This window comes from Pleurodeles waltl, chromosome 8 (genome assembly GCF_031143425.1).
Source record: "Pleurodeles waltl isolate 20211129_DDA chromosome 8, aPleWal1.hap1.20221129, whole genome shotgun sequence".
Taxonomy (NCBI): domain Eukaryota; kingdom Metazoa; phylum Chordata; class Amphibia; order Caudata; family Salamandridae; genus Pleurodeles; species Pleurodeles waltl.
In genome coordinates this window covers 1,214,761,115-1,214,776,626 of record NC_090447.1, presented here as the reverse complement: position 1 = coordinate 1,214,776,626, position 15,512 = coordinate 1,214,761,115, and positions in this window count along the sequence as shown.

Here is a 15,512-nt window from a genome sequence, read left to right as displayed (position 1 = left end):
TGGACTGCCCAAACCCGTGTACAGCTGTCCAAAACTTCCTGGGTGTCCTTGATGTTTGAAAGTATTTGTTGCTTGTCCATCCCCCCCTCAGGCACAGGCGTAGGGTTCTGAAATGTGTACCTAGGACTGATGATCCAAGTTTGGTACACAGACATGTACATCTGTAAGTCACTTGTCCAAAACTAGGATACCCACTCATGATCAGCAACTGCATTCTATTCTGGCAATTCCATTTACAACTCACAGATCTTGTGGCCCTTGATTGTCATCCAGAAGTTAGTCATTACTTGGCCTGTCACATGTGGAGAACGTGCAGCATTTTTTATGTGGCAAAGGGCTGAACAATGATGCATAGGTCATTTAAGTTGTTACTCATCTTTTAGAGCATTGCTGTGCTGTTTGATAGGACATGTGTAGGCTGCATTGGCATGTACTTCCTCAGGGACAATCAGTGATCTGTATGATGACATGGCCTGTTTCTGGTACATTAGATGTCTTGTCTGATTTACTTCTGGAGCCATACCACATAATGAAGTACCTAATGTTTGGTTTAATATTTTTAACAGCTGCCAATATGAATCCCATCCAGATTTGGGAGTTTCAGCACAGAACGATGCCTTACCACCACATTCTGGATGTGGAGTCTGGGTTCCGCAACATGGCAAGGCGTTATCGCCATGAAAGAGCCTCCGGAGTGTGGAGGGCACTTGCCCAAGGGGGCCCTTCGGTGTCTACCACAGCCACCACCACCAGCACCACCACTAACTCCCAGGTGGCACCAACCATAGCAGGCACCTTTGCTGGACCGTCAACCTCCACTGCTCCAGGACCTGTCACAGCACCACCTGCACCTCCTCCTACAGGCATGGCACCGAGAAGGGGACATAAATCTTCAACTGGCACCCAGACCACCCCTGCTGCAGTCATTGACCCAGCAACTTTTTAGCAGATGCAACGGAACATTGACCGTATGTTGAGGAAAATGAACAGGCAGCAGCAGGAGGTGGCACAAGTGAATAGGAGGGTGCATGCCATACGAAAGACCCTGCAGAGGGCGAACTTGTAAACTTTTTACCCTCAGCCATGATTCCCTCCACTCCCTCCTCTTTCCTGGTTCTTTTCATTAGTGGGTTTAGGGGGCTTGGTGTTAGGTTAGAATAGGCTGTTAGTTTAGTTAGTAGTAGTGGGTGGGGTAGTACGATACTTTTAATATCTGTTTTTTATTATCTGTGTGTGTGGGTGAGGATGATGTTGGGGTTTTGGTGTTTAAAAAAAAAAAAAAAAAGAAAAATGACAAAATATGAGAAAATACAAAAAGAAATATTTTTCTTTAGGTTAAGATAGTATGTGTTTAGGTTAGCATATGTTGTCCTCCATGTGTCCCGTCTTATAAGGGGGCTGGGGGGGTGCTGTTTAGAATGTTTAGTTAAATGTGATAAGTAAGTTTAGCTTAGGTTAGTTAGGGCCAGTTGTGGGTAATGTGTAGTTAGGATAGGTTAGGTTAGGTAAGGTGTTTCCCCTGGTTTTAGCTTCTGTTTTTACTGTTAAATAAATATTTAGGTAACCCTTTACAGTATGTGTCACATGCGTGAGGGTCAGGGCCTTGGCATGGGTGAACAGTGTCTCTTTAGTATTAGCTTTTGTGTCCCATCCTGCAACCAAATCCCAATTGAGCTGTCCCCTGTGGGTTGAACCTCCGTTGCCACTTTTGCCACCTGACTACTCGCTCCCTTTTTCTATTCCCCTGAGCTTGTGCTTCTGTGCCACTTGTTTTTTCCATTCTGTGCCCCTGTGTTTTGCTTTCTGTACCCCTGTGCTCTGTTGTCCCTCTCCTGCCGTCTTTTCCTGCCGTTTTTTCCCCGGGTTTTCCCCTGGGTTTTTCCCCGGGTTTTTCCCTTGCTGCTGAGCCCCTGCTGCCCCGCCCCCTTCACTCCCATTTGCCGCCCCGCTCCCACCTCCCAGCTGCTCCTCCCTCTCTCTGCCCTCATATGGAGGCCGTGAAGCGGTGGTAGAGAGCAACCTTTGACCCTGTCACCAGGCAGGTCGCTCCCCCCATCTGCCATGCAGCCCCCTGTGGGTTGAACCTCCGTTGCCACTTTTGCCGCCTGACTACTCGCTCCCTTTTTTCTATTCCCCTGAGCTTGTGCTTCTGTGCCACTTGTTTTTTCCATTCTGTGCCCCTGTGTTTTGCTTTCTGTACCCCTGTGCTCTGTTGTCCCTCTCCTGCCGTCTTTTTCCGCCGTTTTTTCCCCGGGTTTTCCCCTGGGTTTTTCCCTTGCTGCTGAGCCCCTGCTGCCCCGCCCCCTTCACTCCCATTGGCCGCCCCGCTCCCACCTCCCAGCTGCTCCTCCCTCCCTCTGCCCTCATATGGAGGCCGCGAAGCGGGCGCACAGCGGGAGCGCCTAAGGCAAGCCCGTCTGCGCCCATCCGCGCCTGGACCGCACCCAGCACCAGAACCCCTGGAACCCGCACCCCCCGCAATGCCAGACTGCACTACGACGCAAGCACCCTCCACGCACTCAACACCAGACGAGACCACCCCTGCTACCGGGCCACCCCGATACGCACCCAGGGGGCTTTCACCTGCCGGAACTGCAGATTCACCAGCATCCAACCCTCCACACCACCAGCCAGAGAACCCAACCACCTCCGCTGCATCCTCCTCAACACCCGCTCCGCTCGCAAGCACGCCATCGAACTTTGGGACCTCCTAGACTCCACTGCCCCTGACGTTGCCTTCCTGACGGAGACCTGGCTGAACGCCACCTCAGCACCAGACATTGCCATAGCCATCCCACAGGGCTACAAGATCTCCCGCAGAGACCGCACCAACAGAGTGGGAGGAGAAATCGCCATCATCCACAAAGACTCCATCAAAATCTCAACGAACACCGATGACACCCTCACCACCGCCGAGCACATGCACTTCCAGATCCACACCGACCCCAACACCACCCTCAGAGGAACTCTCATCTACAGACCTCCCGGACCCCGCCCACAGTTCAGTGACACCATCGCTGACCTCATCAGCACCCACGCCCTCGCTTCCACGGACTACATCCTCCTCGGGGACCAGAACTTCCACCTCGAGAACAACAACGACGCCAACTCCACCGCCCTGATCGACAACCTCGCCAACCTCGGACTCAAACAGCTAGTAACGACACCCACTCACGCCGCTGGACACACGCTTGACCCCATCTTCTCCGCAAGCCCCCACGTCTCCTTCAACCACACCACCGAACCACACTGGACCGACCACAGATGCGTCCACTTCACCTTCAGAAAACCCACCACACACCACCACACCCAACAGCTACCACGCCGCTGCTGGGGCAAGGTCACCGGGGACCAACTGACTACCGCCCTCGCTCTGAGACCACCCACCGACCCCACCGACCCAGACACTGCCGCGACCAACCTCACACAGTGGATCAACGACTGCGCCAACACCCTCGCCCCTCTCAAGACCTTTACAACCAACCACACCAACAAGAAAGCCGCCTGGTTCACCGAGGACCTCCGGATCTCCAAGCACACCTGTCGGAAGCTGGAGAAAAAATGGCTCCACGACCGAACACCAGACAACCACACAGCCCTCAAGAGCGCCACCCGCAGACATCACCAACTCATCAGGACCGCCAAGAAGACCGCCTTCAAGGACCACCTAGACAACAACGCACACAACACCAAAGAGCTCTTCAGCATCGTGAAAGAACTCTCCAACCCCAGCTCCATCACCAACGACATCCCGCCATCTCAAGACCTGTGCGACTCCCTGGCCACCTTCTTCCACCGCAAGATCACTGACATCCACAACAGCTTCAACCCCGACCCCCCCCGCACCCACCACCGAGTCCACCACCCCTGCGACTACCACTCACACCAGTCGCCTGACCGTCTGGTCCAGCGTCAGCGACGAAGACACCATCAAAACCATGAACTCCATCCACTCCGGATCCCCATCGGACCCCTGCCCTCACCACGTCTTCAACAAAGCCAGCGCAGCCATCGCGCCCCACTTCCGGAAAACAATCAACTGTTCCTTCGAGACAGCAACCTTCCCAGAAAGCTGGAAGCACGCCGAGATCAACGCCCTTCTGAAGAAGCCCAAGGCGGACCCCAAAGACCTCAAGAACTTCCGTCCCATCTCCCTGCTCCCTTTCCCGGCAAAAGTGACCGAGAAGATTGTCAACAAACAGCTGACCGGCTACCTCGAAGTCAACAACATCCTGGACCCGTCCCAATCTGGTTTTCGCAGTAACCACAGCACCGAGACCGCCCTCATCGCCGCCACTGACGACATCCGGACCCTGATGGACAAAGGAGAAACAGCCGCCCTCATCCTCCTGGACCTATCAGCAGCCTTTGACACGGTCTGCCACCGCACCCTATCAGCACGCCTCCATGACGCCGGTATCCAAGAGAAGGCCCTGGCCTGGACCACATCCTTCCTCTCCGGAAGAACCCAGAGCGTCCGCCTCCCACCCTTCCGCTCCAAAACCACTGAGATCATCTGCGGCGTCCCACAGGGATCCTCCCTCAGCCCGACACTGTTCAATATCTACATGGCCCCCCTCGCCCACGTCGCACGACAACACAACCTCAACATCATCTCCTACGCCAACGACACCCAGCTGATCATATCCCTCACAGAAGAGCCCCACACCGCCAAAGCTAACCTCCACCGAGGAATGAAGGCCATAGCAGACTGGATGAAGGACAGCAGACTGAAGCTGAACTCAGACAAGACGGAGGTCCTCATTCTCGGACCCACCCCATCAGCCTGGGATGACTCTTGGTGGCCCACGTCACTAGGCACAGCCCCGGAATGCACGGACCACGCACGCAACCTGGGGGTCATCCTCGACTCCACTCTCTCCATGACCAGGCAAGTCAACGCCGTCTCCGCGTCCTGCTTCAACACCCTCCGTATGCTCCGCAGGATCTTCAAATGGATCCCCCTCGACACGAGAAAAACTGTTACCCAGGCCCTCATCACCAACAGACTTGACTACAGGAACGCCCTCTAATCAGGAACTACAAACAAGCTCCTGAGACGACTCCAACGCATTCACAACGCCTCGGCCCGACTCATCCTCGATGTCCCCCGCCGCAGCCACATCACACTCCACCTGAGATGCCTGCACTGGCTCCCTGTCAACAAAAGGATCACCTTCAAGCTCCTGATCCACGCACACAAAGCACTGCACAACACCGGACCCACCTACATCAACAACCGACTCAGCTTCCATACCCCCACCCGAAGCCTCCGCTCAGCCAACCTCGCCCTCGCCACAGTCCCCTGCATCTGAAAAACCACCGCCGGTGGCAGATCCTTCTCCTACCTCGCCGCCAAGACCTGGAACACTCTCCCCACCATCCTACGACAGACCCAGGACCTGCTGGCCTTCAGAAGACTCCTCAAGACCTGGCTCTTCGACCAGTAGCACCCCCCCTCCCCAGCGCCTTGAGACCCTTGCGGGTATGTAGCGCGCTTTACAAATGCAGTGATTGATTGATTGATTGGTACCTACACCAAAGCTACTTTGCTAAGATTCTGCTATCCATTACACCCACCACTCAAGGTTACTATGTATCCCAAAGTGTTGTTAATTTTTGATGTATGTTTTCAATCTCACATACATTGCGACCAGAATTGGTATTGAGGACACTGTGTTAAGTCTGCCTGCAGCCTGATGTCCAAGCGAAGCCTTAAAAGGTAAGTGGTAGTATGCTCTCATGTACTATGGTATACATAACTCACACCTATCATTTGTTGCAATGTTCAGCCAGGTTACATATTTGTACGTACACTCATATACATCAATTCATGCAGTATGGTGAGTTTTAGGTAAGATTTGGGCCAAATGTCACATACGTAAGTTTTGGCTTGAAGAAAAAGTTGAAGGCAATAATTTTTGGCTTAGACATCCCTTGAGGAAGCGTTATTCTGTCCAACACAACATTATGGTGTATAGTTTCTATTTTCCTCAGAATTAACCCTCAGGAAGGGCAGATGATGGTACAATCGAGACCACAGTGCATAGTTATCAGCCAACATTCTTTCAGGTCAGTTGTATTGACAATCTATAATCATTGACCTGAGGTAAACATCACCGATGGCCATCACGGCTGATGTGTCACATTACACAGAGACAAAGTTCTTGTGTGAGTGCTATTTATTTGAAAGTGCTGTTGTGCTATATGTACATTGTCCATGATTGTGAGTCAATTAGTGTGACACCTTCCATTGTAATCCTACACAAGTACAAAAGGACATGTCATTGGACATGCTGGGGTGAAGTGTCAGACAGTGGAGAAGGACAGGATTTGCCAATAAGTTAGTGAGAGACAATCACAGGGCAGGGTGACAAGATAAACAGTGGGCTGAAGAAAAGTGCTTGAGTGCAGTTGTTGCAAGACTGGAATGTTACAAAGCACAAGACCTTGGTTATAGGTGGCCACGCGGCAGGGACTAGTGCTACCGGGTACCCTTACGGGTGAAGGTGATCTGTTCCACGTCTTCATCTTCTGATGTGTGTGTAGTCTCCTCTGCCCTTGGTGGTGGTGGTTGTGAAGGGGCAACACACACCTCAGTGTTTGAAGACGTGGAGCCAAACATCCCGGTAGCTGCCAAGTGTGGGGCTATTAAGGGCAGTACTGCAGCAAGGAGGAGCTGCTGGTTCTTAAATATAGCAGCCACATCACTGTGGTAGGCAGCCAGGTCGGCCTTGAGGGGGTCAATATTGCATTAATGCACGCGTTGAAAGGATTGTTGTTGTAGGTGTTGTGTCAATTCTCTTACAGCTCTGCCAATTTCCTTCAACCTTTTTTCAAGTTCCTGCAAGATTGATGTTCGCCTTTACATGGTTGCTGCCTGTTCTGCAGTTGACATCATACACAAACGCACCCTCTTTAGGCTGGCTGCCATATTTTCCATCCCCACCCGCACCTCCTTAGCCAGCTCCCGCTGTACTACAACTACAGTTCTCTCAAAGCTGGTGCCAGTGTCAGAGTCCTCAGCTGGGGTGGAGCTGGCAGGTCGTACAATTGGGGTGGTGGGTGGGTCCTTTGTGATGTCTGCTACTTCTGTGCTCCTCCTTGTGACTGAAAGTGGGGCCTGGAGGGTCCCAAGGACATCTTGGAGGGTCTTCTGGCTGATGTTTGTCAGCTCGTCATCCATGTCATCAGGGAAGTCCAGGACAGGCATATCCGCAGGAGAGCCATCGTCCTTTGCAATGAGATATGGTACAATTAGTGTGTCTGTGTTGTGGGATTTGTAATGTGACATGCCTGTCTTCCTATTAGTCGCACATTGTGATCTTGGTTCCTGTTCATTTTTCCTGTCTTTCATATTCGCATTCTCCCAGGCCTATGAACCACCTGCATGTCACATGTATTGTGGTCAGTTTGGAGACTTGTCAGCATCACATCCTCTAGGTGTTGGTTCTGCCCAAAATGTGAAGTGACACCTTCTTGTCCTACTCAACCCTCCGTCTACTTCCATTCTCATGGTGAGGCCTTTCACTGGCTGAGGGTGTTCTGATGGCACTTGCTCCACACTTAACATTCTGGAACTGACCCAGTCTCTGATATTTCACATCCACCTATATGCTACTGAGACCTAGCATATACTATGTATAGCATTGGCATGGCACGATACGGGTGTCAACATTGGTAGTGGGTACTGCTGTTGTTGGGAAAAGTGTGCTACATTGGATTGCACTGATGGTCCTAGCAGTGTTTCAGTTCCTTCTCTGACATGGTGGGTGTATTTCACTAGCCAGTTACATATGTCCTCCCCCTCAATGGTGTTGTCTGAGCAATAATCATTTGGGATGTTGCATGGTGTCATTGGACCTATTGTGACCCAGGCACAGGGTGGAACCTGACATATGCAGCATGAGTATGACATTAGTGCTGTGTACCTCAAAATGTTTATGACAATGGCTGATGTTTGTAGCAACTATGGGCAATGACATTTGACAGGATTGGAACATTTGTATTGATTTCAGGGGATTGATAACGTTGTCATCCTGAACCCTCTAATTTGGGTGTGTTTGATCCATGGGAACGTTACTGCCATTAGCTACTTGACCTACACACACAGCAGAGGTGGTAGTGGCAACTGTTGTCAATGGTAAATTCCACTTGCAGATATGGCCTGAGACTGTTAATTGAGCCCTAGTTCATGTAGGGAGAATACCAGCTGTTGTGTGAAAGCAGGCCAGTTTAACGTTGTACCCTACCCTCCTGGCCTGGATTTACCTTTCCAACATCCTTGGCATGGCAGCATACCCCCATGCAAAGGTTGTTGGTGTAGTGTAGTACTGTGCCTCAGGTTTCCTCTGAACGGGCCATGCCCTGTGCCGTGCCCTTTTACTCATGTCACTCCCTAAATATCATGACTTACAGGCATTGTGTAGTAGGTATGTCCACCCCCCACTTGCAGTTAACATGAGTGCATTTTAGTTTCCCATTACCCTGCATCTGTGTTGTCTCCTGGTAGTCTAAGCTGTCCTGTCCTTGAATCCCTGTGACAATCTCCTCAGGGATGGCTGCTGCCACCATCTCCTCCATGTGGTCCAGGGACTCCAGCGGTGCTGGACTCCCACCTCCAGTCTGCAGTGCTGCCTTCCTGTTCCTCGCCATCTTTTCCTTGGTCCTGTGCTTGCAGTCATGCCAGCATTTCTTGCACTCAATGACTGTTCTCTGTACTTCTGCCACAATGTTTATCTTTTTAACAATTGGTTGCCATATTGCCTCTCTCCTACTTATTGGCAACTTTGAGGTGACAAACAGTTGGTGCTGGTGTTCCGTCACCTCTTTCACCAGAATTTCCTGCTCCTCTGCACTGAAGCAACACTTTGTTTTCTTCTTCTCCCTGTCCTGGGTCTTCTGTGGGTCCTCCTGGCTGGTTACTGATCTGATGTCATCTTCCTGGAGTCTGTATAAGCATCTGGGATCCATTTTGGCTCTCCTTAGCACATTTTGCTGTTTGTGCCGCTTTTTGATGCAATTGCGTCAAAAAAAGGTGTGTATCCGGTTTGCAATGCCGTAAACCGGCTCACAGTCATTTTCACCGCATTAACGTCGTTTTTCTTTACGAAGTGACGCACTGGATTGAGTAAAAAAATATGACTCACACCAGTGGTTTGAGCCGGCGTGAGTAAAAGTATAAATTTGATGCCCGAGCGGTGCAAGGAAATGGCGTTAGCCGTCAGTAAAAATGTTGACATAAAACTGCGTCCGCACAGTTTTGCGTCAAAAAGTACATATATGGCACCAAATATGTCAATACCAGACACAGTTGTGAAAGAGTTCATGATGTTTCACTTCAGGTATGCTCATACTTCAAACATTGACAGGCAGGAGTGTCTAGATGGATGTCTTTAAAAGGGGTAATGTGGCTTCACCAGGACGTGATATTGAAAACAATTCCTGAGAAATCATTAAAGAGAAACCTTCCTGGATGCCCAAATGTCCTACATCTCCTGAAATAATCCACATCATTCGCACATTTTCTTTCTTTCCTGAATTACACGTATCATTTTCGCTTCTGCTTATTTGGGTGATGTAGTTGCTGATTAAAACGTGGCTGCCAAAGGTAGGTTTTAATATAAAAAGCTGAGGTAAGATACTCATGATCCTGGAATGGTCCTCCATAATCTGTTCTAGAATATGCCAATCAATTGACAGTTAAACATCATATGGGTTAACCATCATACATATTTCATTGGAATCATAACTTGCCAATACCCAATGCTTTACTGCTTTGCAGAAACATGCTGGGGTCCTTAGTGTTTGGTTTATGAGGAAAAAGAAAGCTTAAAATGCACTTAAAGAGGTGAACAATTTTTAGTATCTAACCCTAGTCATTCACCTGTCTATAGATGAAGGACGATATAACTTTATCCTCCTACTCCAACTCTTGTTCGATCCGATTAACAAAACTCTTCACCTGTTTCATAGTGAAATGTGGGATCTTATTACGACCCGTTCCCCAGACATTTGCTTCTTTACTGAAACTTAGCTAAATGCAACACTTCTTCCTTGCATCTAAATGTCCGTACTAGTAAATTATTACCGGGTATGTCCATACTAGTAAATTTTTACCTGGTTTAGCTAGATGGAGAAACTAGACCAGACCATTGCATTTCAAGACTCAATTAATGTAGAAATTGTTGATACCCTACAATCAGAGGGGCATATTTATACTCTGTTTGCATCAAATTAGCGTCATATTTTTTACTCTAATTTGGTGCAAAACTATCTTCATATTTATATTTTGGCGCTAGACCCGTCTAGCTCCAAATTTATGGAATTAAAGTCATTTCTTGGACATGGAAACCTACCTTGGCTTAATGAGGTGCAAGGTAGGCGTTCTTGTGCAAAAAATTACTCTATTGACCTTAATGCCATATTTTTACTCCCGTGCAATTGGAGTGGAGGGCATGACTCCTGCCTTTTCTAAGACAGGAGTCATGTGGAATGGATGATTTTGTGTCAGAACATGACTCTAGGCAGGTTAGATTCCTTTTTTTTTTTTACTCTAACCTGCCTAATGTCATTTTTTGATGCAAAACCCCCTTCTTCCATACTGCCTGCCCCACCCGGCTAACGTAAAAAAAAATTGCCACTAGCCTACCCTTTGCACCGGCTTGCACCATTCCATAATCAGAAATGGTGCAAGCCGGTGCTAAACTTTTTGGTGCGAAACTGCGTTGGTGCAGTTTTGCACCAAAAAGTATAAATCAGTGCCAGAGTGGGTAGAATTGTGTGTTTTTAAAATTGTTGTCTCAGGTACTAATCACTGGAAGGGGCGTTATGTATCACTCTCCTGAAGAAAGAAAAGATTTTATCCATACACTAATGGATTGCACCAAACCAAAAGTGCTGGCAAATAAAAACTATCTGCTCCTGGGCGACTTTAACTTTCACAGGGAAAACAGCAGACACTGGGGTGGCTTAACTTTTGGAAGACATAGAAATTATTGGCCTTCAACACATAGGGGGTCATTCCAACCTCGGCGTTAAAGCGGCGGCCAACCCACCAACAGGCAGGCGGTCAAAAAAATTGAATTCTGACCCTGGCGGAAACCGCCAACAGAGACCGCCACTTTAACACTCCGACCGCCACGGCGGAACAGACAAACAGCGAGGCGGTCACCGCCAACAGACAGGCGGGAGACAATGTACCGCCCACCCTATCACAACTCACCAATCCGCCACCTTTTCCGGGGCGGGAGCCCCGCCGATAAAAACACCGCGGAAACAGACTACGAACGGGAAAACGCTCACCTCTACACACTCCACGAGGAATCTGGACAGCATGGAACCAGAACTACACATCCTACCAGCTATTGTCTACCTGCTCCTCTACCAGGAGCACGAACGCCGGCGCAGAAGACAACGGTGAGTACTGCACCTACGACACAGGGGAGGGGGGGAGGCAAAAAATGACGGGCACACACATATGCGACACACCCACCCTCACCCACAACTACCTACACATCAATGCAGCGCAACAACTCAGAGTGACACCCCCCAAACCCCCCGGAAGAATGCAAAGACAAAATAAAATGATCATGAAATTTAAATATATTGTACGGCTAAGTAAATAATTATTTCGAACATCTATAACTATATACACATATGTAAAATGTCCTGGCCAAATTGGGTTTCAGTCATTGTACGTGGGCCAATGGGCCTCAACACATGGGCAAAGCCCACACAGGAGACCCGAATCCATTGCAGAGAACACTGCAGGGGCATCAGATAGCAAAACTACAGGCACCTCAGGGGGAAGGGAAGGAAGGGCACCTCAGCCACATGAGTCCACAACGCCAGATCCACGAGGGGCCTCCATGGCCACTGTCCCATCCTGGGGAGTGCAAAGCCACAGTCTCTCAAGTCTCTACAGTGGGTGGCTTGCCCACTGACTTATCCTGGGGAGTGCAAAGCCACAGTCTCTCAAGTCTCTACAGTGGGTGGTTTGCCCACTGACATATCCTGGGGAGTGCAAAGCCACAGTCTCTCAAGTGGATTACAGACTCCACTGGTACTGGAGGAGGCATGGTGCCCAGAGTGCATCGTGCAGCCCTGCGCGACACAGATCCGGGCCTGCCCCTTCTGCCAATGGGCCAGCGGTGCTTGACTTGAAGGGCCCAGCGGAGTGGTGCAGAGACGGCGGTGCCCAGCGGAGCGGTGCTTGAGATGAAGGGCCCAGCGGAGCGGTGCAGAGACGGCGGTGCCCAGCGGAGTGGTGCTTGAGATGAAGGGCCCAGCGGAGCGGTGCTTGAGATGAAGGGGCCAGCGGAGCGGTGCTTAAGATGAAGGGCCCAGCGGAGCGGTACTTGAGATGAAGGGCCCAGCGGAGCGGTGCTTGAGAGGAAGGGCCCAGCGGAGCGGTGCAGAGATGGCGGTGCCCAGCGGAGTGGTGCTTGAGATGAAGTGCCCAGAGGAGCGGTGCTTGAGAGGAAGGGCCCAGCGGAGCGGTGCTTGAGAGGAAGGGCCCAGCGGAGCGGTGCATGAGAGGAAGGGCCCAGCGGAGCGGTGCAGAGACGTCGGTGTCCAGCGGAGCGGTCCTTGAGAGGAAGGGCCCAGCGGAGCGGTGCTTGAGATGAAGGGCCCAACGGAGAGGTGCTTGAGAGGAAGGGCCCAGCGGAGCGGTACTTGAGAGGAAGGGCCCAGCGGAGCGGTGCTTGAGAGGAAGGGCCCAGCGGAGCGGTGCAGAGACGGCGGTGCCCAGCGGAGCGGTCCTTGAGACGGTGGTGCCCTGTTCAGCGGTTCTTGTCTTGAAGGGCCCTGTTCAGCGGTGCTTGTCTTGAAGGGCCCTGTTCAGCGGTGCTTGTCTTGAAGGGCCCTGTTCAGCAGTGCTTGTCTTGAAGGGTCCTGTTCAGCGGTGCTTGTCTTGAAGGGCCCTGTTTAGCGGTTCTTGAGACGGCGGTGCCCTGTTCAGCGGTGCTTGTCTTGAAGGGCCCTGTTCAGCGGTGCTTGTCTTGAAGGGCCCTGTTCAGCGGTGCTTGTCTTGAAGGGCCCTGTTCAGCGGTTCTTGAGACGGCGGTGCCCTGTTCAGGGGTTCTTGTCTTGGAGGGCCCTGTTCAGCGGTGCTTGTCTTGAAGGGCCCTGTTCAGCGGTGCTTGTCTTGAAGGGCCCTGTTCAGCGATGCTTGTCTTGAAGGGTCCTGTTCAGCGGTGCTTGTCTTGAAGGGCCCTGTTCAGCGGTTCTTGAGACGGCGGTGCCCTGTTCAGCGGTGCTTGTCTTGAAGGGCCCTGTTCATCGGTGCTTGTCTTGAAGGGCCCTGTTCAGCGGTGCTTGTCTTGAAGGTCCCTGTTCAGCGGTGCTTGTCTTGAAGGGCCCTGTTCAGTGGTTCTTGACATGTGTCTCCAGGGCACCAGATCCGGCCAATATTTGGAGTACACTCGCCATCCGACTTCTCGCTTGCGGGGCCCTCCTGTGCTGGAGTCCTGGGCCCGTGGGTGTCCTCCTTCACACCCGGAATGGGGCTGGTCTGGCCCTCCTGGGCAGCTCGCCTGCTGCCGGACTTGTCGGCTGTGCTGCCCTTGCCATCCTTCCGTGATTCTCTGTGGCCCTTGCCTCCCTTTGTCGATGTGCCAGGTGGCACCCCACTTCCTGACGGTGCCAGGGTAGTGCCTTCGGAGGCTGCCGTCTCTGGCCTCTCGCGCCGGGCCTTGCCTTTTTTAGATTTTTTCCCAGGGGGTGGGCTGGCTGTCCCTTTACTGCTGGCCGATGTAGCTGCCCTTGAAGGTGTTGGACTCCAATATCCTTGGACTATGGTCCTTGTAGGTCCAGGGGTTGTGGTGGCTGAGGTGCTGATTGGACTCTTACGAGATGGAGGGGGTGGGTCAGGTGATGGAAAGAGGTTAATTTTGGACAGGAAAAACTTTTGAGGAGCAGTGGGAAGGGTAGGTGCAGTGGGTATGGGAGTGGAGGTAGAGGATGTAGTTGTAGGAGAGTCAAGTCTGGTGTCTTTGGGTGCAGGTGCTTGTGACGGAGGCTGTCGTGAGGTGGATGGCTGTTGGGTGGGTGGCTGCCTGCGTTTGTGTGGTTTGGAAGAGGGGGTGACAGACACACTGGGAGAGGACACAGGGGACGTGTAAATGGCGGTGGGGGTGGTGACTGCACGTGTGCGGAGTGTTCTGGTGGGTGTGCTGGTGATGGACGTAGTGGCTGATGATGTTGTGCATGCAAGTGTGAGTGGAGACGTCACAGGGAGGGAGGAGGGAGACGAGGAGGAGGGGGACACAGAGGAGGCAGTGGCTGTTGGCATGTCTGCATGTGGCTGTTGCTTGTGTGAATGCTTGTGTGATGTGTGGTGCTTATGTCTGGATGAGCTGCCCTTGGGTGTTGAGGTGTGTGCAGGCTGGTCTGTAGGTGTGCCTGGGATAGGCAGAGGAACAGGGGAGTGGGACTGGGTTGAGGAAGTTGGAGGAGGGAGGCAGGAGACAGGGACAATGGCTGCCGTCAGTGCTGAGGCCAGAGCATTGAACGATCGCTGATGGGCAGCCTGACCCGAATGAATGCCCTCCAGGTATGCATTGCTCCGGTGCACCTCCCTTTCTACCCCCTGGAGGGCATTCAAAAGGGTAGACTGCCCAACAATGAGCGTCCTGAGGAGGTCAATGACCTCCTCACTGAGGGCAGCAGGGGTAACTGGGGCAGGGCCTGAGGTGCCTGGGGCGAAGGAGATGCCCGCCTTCGTGTGCGAGCGGGCACGGGGTGAACGCTGTGGGGCTGCTTGGAGGGCGGAGCTGGTGCGCTGGGTGGCGGCTGTACCTGTTGTAGCGGTGGGCACGGATGTTGCCGCCACCACAAGGGAGCTCCCTTCCGAGGACGTGTCTGTGTCGCTGATGTCTCCAAGTGTCCCCGTTGTGGAGCTCCCCTCGCCCTCCGTCTCACTGGTGTACTCTGAGTCGGTTGCATGGCCCTCCGGGCCATGTGAGATGCAGCTACCTTGTGCTCCGATGCCACTTCTCCTCCGCCTGATGATGCTAATGCACACATCTACAGGAAGAGCAGGTAAAAAAGGGGGGGGAATAAAGACATGTTGAGTGCATGCATTGGCAACACAGTTGGCGGAGAGGACAGACACAGAAGCCCCCTGCACTACGCCGTGCACTTGGGGTACACTACTCAATCTTTGGGACTTGGCCTACAAGCCTACGGACGACAACTGCACACATAGGTGACACAGGGCTATGGATAGCTGTACTTGGCACCCTACAGAGGTGGGGGGCGGGGGCACAGGGCCATGCCTTACTTAGGGGCCTAGCCTACAGAAATCGCCCTGGCCTAGGGATACCCACAGTCCTCCTCCCCCACCTAGACACCTCCACTGCGCGCTAAGATAGTAGAATGTGCTGGTACTCACCCCCTTGTGTCTGCTGTGATGTCCTCACGCGCCCATTCAAATCTGGGTAGGCCACCGCCAGGATCCGGGACATCAGGGGGGTCAATTGACGAGTGGCACCCCTCCTACGTTGGGA